The sequence below is a fragment of the Pristiophorus japonicus genome, chromosome 5 (assembly GCF_044704955.1).
Source record: "Pristiophorus japonicus isolate sPriJap1 chromosome 5, sPriJap1.hap1, whole genome shotgun sequence".
Lineage (NCBI taxonomy): Eukaryota > Metazoa > Chordata > Chondrichthyes > Pristiophoridae > Pristiophorus > Pristiophorus japonicus.
Window position 1 is genome coordinate 43,756,242 of NC_091981.1, and position 5,739 is coordinate 43,761,980.

A 5,739-nucleotide genomic window follows, 5' to 3' on the forward strand; every position below is an offset into this window, starting at 1 on the left:
TCCGTCATGGTGCCGGAGATGCTGGCCAGTTGTCGGGATATGCCCCCAATGCATTTAGGATCTAGTCACCTATGTCTACAGTTCTTCTTGACAACTTTACCACCTGGCACTTGTGGACCAGATCTGCCGTATCCATGAAACCTCCGCAGGATCGGTGCCCTGTGGTGAGGTGCTTGGGCCCAGTACCTCCAGAGTGGGGTGGGAATGGCCGGAGGAGCACTGGATGGCCTTGGTGTGGAATGGCTTCTGGAGCCTGGCAATGCAGGTTCCTCAAAGTCCGCGCTCTCATCCGTGGAGAACAGACCCAGCGGATTGATGGGCGAGAATCGGAGTTCCTCAGCAGCAGATGTAGGATCGTCCACTGAGTCCGGCCCCTTGCCCCCACCTTCTGGCCTCTGTGACCTTGCCTGGGGTCGCACTGCTGGCTGAGCTGCAAAACACAAATGAGGTTATTAGAGGAGAAGGGGGTGCTAGAGTCACAAGATGAGTCCAGCGCTACACACAGCATATGCACGAAAAAAGCACCACCCTTATCAAAATCATCACAGACATCACATTTCATGACTATCAACACATTGTGCATTGCAATGATTCTCATGAGGCCAGCGTTATCCAGGGAGGGGAAAGTCTGGCAAGGTTCCTGCTCCCGATGGCTATCCAGGGATCCTTGCTGGAAGTGCATCTGCATGGACATTGGGAAGGACAGGAATGGGCATGATCTTGTTACCTGCTTGACTCAAATAACCTGCTGTCACTTGCTCTCTATATTCATACATGGAGAATGGCCATTTTGACCAGGGGGCACCTGGTGATTGTGGAAGCATCCCCAGCAAGGAGGCAATGTCTTCAGGTAAGGAGGAGGGAAACAAACTGTCTAGTCCATCACCTGTGATTAACATGCTTTTAAATAACTGAAAATACTTAAAAAAACAATATAAAACCATTTACTAGTTTCATTGGTGTGCAGTAGTCAGTTTCTTAGTAAATTAAATATTGTGTATTTAAAAGCTTTTAAAAGCTGCCTATTAGTGTCCTAGTGCCTAAAAAAAGGCTTAATTTTAAGAGTCTTCTCAAAGGCCTACAAACGGGAACAATTAGCGGAAACTCGTTTGATCTGGAGGCATGGCCAGTTTTGTGGGTGGGGCTGGCTTCCAGCGCGACGGTTTTCAAACCAACGCAAAAGATCGCGCAAACTCGATTGGCACTGGACGTAATTCCTCAATCTTTTGCACTGGAAATAGCAATGCAACCGAGCAGAGACTCCAGGCCAATATCTAAGAAATTTGAAACAGAGGTCAATAACGCAGAGGCACTATCATAAAACTCAAAGGGAAATGATTGCACTCCAGGCCATACTGACTTGTCACTAAACATTCCAGATTGGGAGTCAGCCTGACAGTGTTCCCCAAAGCCCCCTCACACATGGATCAGGATTAAGCAGCCGATGGTGAGCGAACCTGTCACATAGCATTCAGTTCGACATCTAGAGCATCAAGGTGACTGGCACATCTTAAGCTGTCCTACATCCGTCATTCCAATAAAAGTGGATGTCCACTGTATCGTTGATGAGGAACCACTGAGATTTGGGACAATAGTTGCTGGAAGGCATTACTTCAAATTACAAGACGAGTAATTGTTGTTCACACTCTGTATTTCCAGCTGGTGGAAACAGTGTTCAATGGTACATGCTGTGGTCAGGAGGTTAGTGGCAATACACACACATTTTATGGTCATTGAGTCCAACAAGTCTATGCTGGTGTTTATGCTCCACACAAGCCTCCTCCCACCTTACTTCTTCTCACCCTATCAACATATCTTTCTATTTATTTCTCCCTTGTGTACTTATCTAGCTTCCCCTTAAATGCATCTATGAATAACAATGGCACCAATAATGGCCAAATGGCTTCCTTCTGTATCATAGTTTTCTATGATTTTCTGAACAAATAAAAGATGGCTAAAACAGGGCAGGGAGGTGGAGGGAGGCGTCGGTGGAGGAGTGGGTGGTGATAGAGATTAACAACACCACCCGAAATGCAGCAGTTGGAGGGACTGACATGATATTTTACAATCCATACCGACAGTCTCGGATACTATGTTGTCTCACAGGTGCTGGGCTAAGGGGCATATTGTAAAGACTGGAAAAGATTTTGCCAGGGGAGGGGGAGGGAAAGCAACCAGCCATTTGTGGTCCATGTGGGAGCCAGTAAAGTAGGTAACAAAGGCCTGAAGTCACACAAAATGAATTTAGGGATCGTGAAACAAGTTTAGGAGCAGGACTTCAGAGGTGGTAATGTCAGGATTTCTTCTTCAGCCATGTGCTAGAAGAGGAAGACCAGTAATATTAGGGCAAACAATGCCTGGCTCAAAGTGTTGTGGCAGGAAGAGGGAATTCACTTTGTTGGGCATTGGCCATCATTTCTGGAAAAGATGGGATCTAATCTGCAACGATGGGCTACATCTAAACAGGAAAGGTGCAAATATACTGGTTAAACAGTTAAGTAGGGAAGCAACGAGTTATTTAGGGAGTGTAATATGCAAATATTCCAAGAACAAATAATAAAAAGAAGAATCTCAAGGAAATAAAAGGGCAGATGTTGCAATGAGTTCCACTCAAAGTACCAAAGTGCTTCAGGTGCTAGAGTGCTGAATAATCGGGCAGACAGACCTCAGGCCTACTCCCCAGCTGCCAAATCAAGATTGCCAACTCTGATTGGATGTATCCTGGAGATTTCATCACATGACCTCCCACCTCCAACCATCCCACGACTGCACTCTTGCCATTGGTCGCCCAACATGACATACCGAGTGCCTTGCCACGCCAGTTGGATAGTTACCAGATTCTTCAATACCCGATTGGATAATTCTTGACTGTCAGTCAAACAGTCTTTTTTTCCCCCTTATCTCCAATATCAATAAACAAAAGGAAATTAGCGCCCCTATGATTTTTCATCAGGGTTACTTTCAGCAGTGCACAGAAGGTTAATCTTTATTCCTGGAGACTTCAGGGCAATCTTGTAGGGCAGTATAAGGGAATGTAAGCAGAAAATGTCTCGGAGCCTGTGAACCAACTGTGTGCAAGTCTCATTAAGGACCTTGATGAATGAAAAGTAAGGTTCCTCCCTGTAAAGCAGACGTTGAGCACCAGTTTCCAATGGGCAATTCTAGGGTGGATTGTTTTAAAAATGTTAATTTTTTTGTTCTCCTATGTGGCCCTGACATTGTAATGGAGCTGCCTTCATTACTGTCCCTGCTTTTCTTTGGGCTCCAATGGTCGATGCTTCACTAAGTCTTCTGTGCTCCAAGGTACTTAATTGTGTCAGCCTTGGCTCAATTGGTAACATTCTCACCTCTGACTTGGAAGGCTATGTGTTCAAATCCCACTCCAGAGACTTAAGCACATAACTTAGCCTGGCAGTGCAGTACTGAGAGAGCGAGGCACTGTCACAGGTGCTGCCTTTCGGATGAGACGTTAAACCAAGGTGAACGTAAAAGATTTCACAGCACTATTTTGAAAAGGAGCAGCGGAACTCTCCCTGCCAAATATTTAGCCCTCAACCAACACCCATAAAACAGATTATCTGGTTATTAATAATAAATAAAAACAGAAAATGCTGGAAATATTCAACAGGTCAGGCAGCAACTGTGGAAAGGTTCACGTCAATCATCTTTCATCTGGCAAAAATGAGCATTGTAACAGATTTTAAGCAAGTGCAGAGGCAGGGAAAGGGAGGAAGGGCGGAAAGAACAAAAGGGAAAGTCTGTGATAGGATAGAAGGCAGGAGTAATTAAATGACAAAAGGGATGATGCTGCAAGGTAAAAGGGGTTGGTAATGGGATAAATAAAGAAACAAAAGAGGATGTATAAATGGCAACAGCAGAACCATTACAGCAACTTCTGTCCCCAAAATATGGGAGCAATGATTATCATCTGAAATTGTTGAACTCAATGTTGAGTTCAGATGGCAGTAAGGTGCCTTATCAAAAGATGAGATGCTGCTCCTTAAGCTTCCATTGAGTTTCATTAGAACAGTGTAGGAGGCCGAGGTTGGAGTGGGACAGAGAATTAAAATGGCAAGTGACTGGATTCTCAGGGTCAGGCTTGTGGACTGAACCCAGGCATTCAGCAATCTGCGTTTGGTCTCCCCAATGTCATTATCTCAATACTGTTTGTGGGATTTTGCTGTGTGCAAATTGGGTTGCTGTGTTTCCTACATTGCAACAGTGACTACATTTTTTTTAAAGTACTTAATTGGCTGTAAAGTGCTTTGGGACATCCTGAGGTGATGAAAGAGATGGTATAAAATCACATTCTTTCTTTCAATGCCAGTGCTGGAAATGAGCCAGTTGCTGGTGGCCAATAATGCAGCTCCAAATCCTTGTGGCATTCCCCGGACATCACACACTGAGCATCCAGAACACCACAAAATTACTTAATATAATTTCAGTGTGGGTCATTGGTGGAGTTATGTTTTGAGCTATGTGCATTTCTCACCCTTCAAAAAGACAATGGTGTATTGGGGAAGGTTTAGAAGAGGATAATAATGAGGATTCTGGGACTTGGTGTTAGCCCTAGGTTATGAAGAGACACTCGTTATTCTGCACAAAACAAGTAACTATGTTTATTTGAGAACATAAGGCTCAGAGGATACTTAGCCTATCTTTTTAAAATGCTGAGAGAATCGATAGTGTAGATGGAGGCAATTTATTTAATTTGGACAAGGTGATATGAATACAAAATGATCAGTCTCAAGGAAGCATTGAGTTTATAAGGATTCTTTTCACCACAATTCAGTGGATATATGGTTTACACTCCCAGCTGAAGCATTAATGACATGTTGATTAGCACTGACGAATGAAACTGCTGGATGCAGGCAAGGGAGGCAGCAGCCATGGCTGCCCAACATGTAGAAGGGCCTGCAGATGGCTGCAGACCTCAACTTCCAGAGGCTGGCCAGGAGGGAGATGGTGTGAGGAGGAGTGTGAGGTACACTGACCGCCCGCCCCAGATAGTGGGCGAGGAGCCTTGCCACGAGCAGTCTGCTTCAGACCATCAGCAGTAAGAGAGAGAAGGCGCTCAGCCAGCTGGCATGGGAGGGGCCCAGCACGTACCTCTGGCAAAGAAGCCCTACTGTCCAAGGGTCTACCGGCATCAGTTCTCGGCCTTTTGGCTAAGATCATGCGTAACTGACCTGACAGGGGAGTAACCACCATAACCCCAAGGTGGTTCTCCCTGGATCAGGAAGGTATATGCTTGCTTTTTTGGAAATAGGAGGTGGGTGGGGTGGCTTGACCCATCCACCTCCACGGAGGTGTGTGGGGGACCTGACCCATCCACCTCCATGGCACGAACCTGGTATTGCAGTACTTCCAGGAACGGTGCAGTGGCTCTAGGCCTTTTGGCTAGGAGCATTGGGGCAGAGTGATCCTTGGCGTGTGCAAGGTGACCTCTGGCGTTTGTGATTTGACAAAGAATTGGAACGATTGGCTACGAATTTCAAAAAAAAAAAAATCAGTTCTCCTTCCGACAACTAAGCAACGAGCAGTGTGTGAGAAGGCTGCGATTCTCGAAGGACATCCTGACCAAGCTGTGCAATGTCCTGTGGCCAGATCTGGAGCCTCACACAAGGCTGAAGACAGCTCTCAGTGTAGAGACAAAAGTCACGATTGCTCTGAACTTTTATGCTATGGGCTTGTTCCAGTCGGCAAGTGTAGACATCTCCAATATCTCCCAATTCTTCG

At 45.6% G+C, this 5,739-nt stretch overlaps 1 pseudogene; it reads left to right on the plus strand.

Moving 5' to 3' along the window:
- Positions 1 to 5,148: 5,148 nt before the first annotated feature.
- LOC139264892 (U2 spliceosomal RNA) lies at positions 5,149 to 5,387 on the plus strand (annotated as a pseudogene).
- The last annotated feature ends 352 nt before the right edge of the window (positions 5,388 to 5,739 follow it).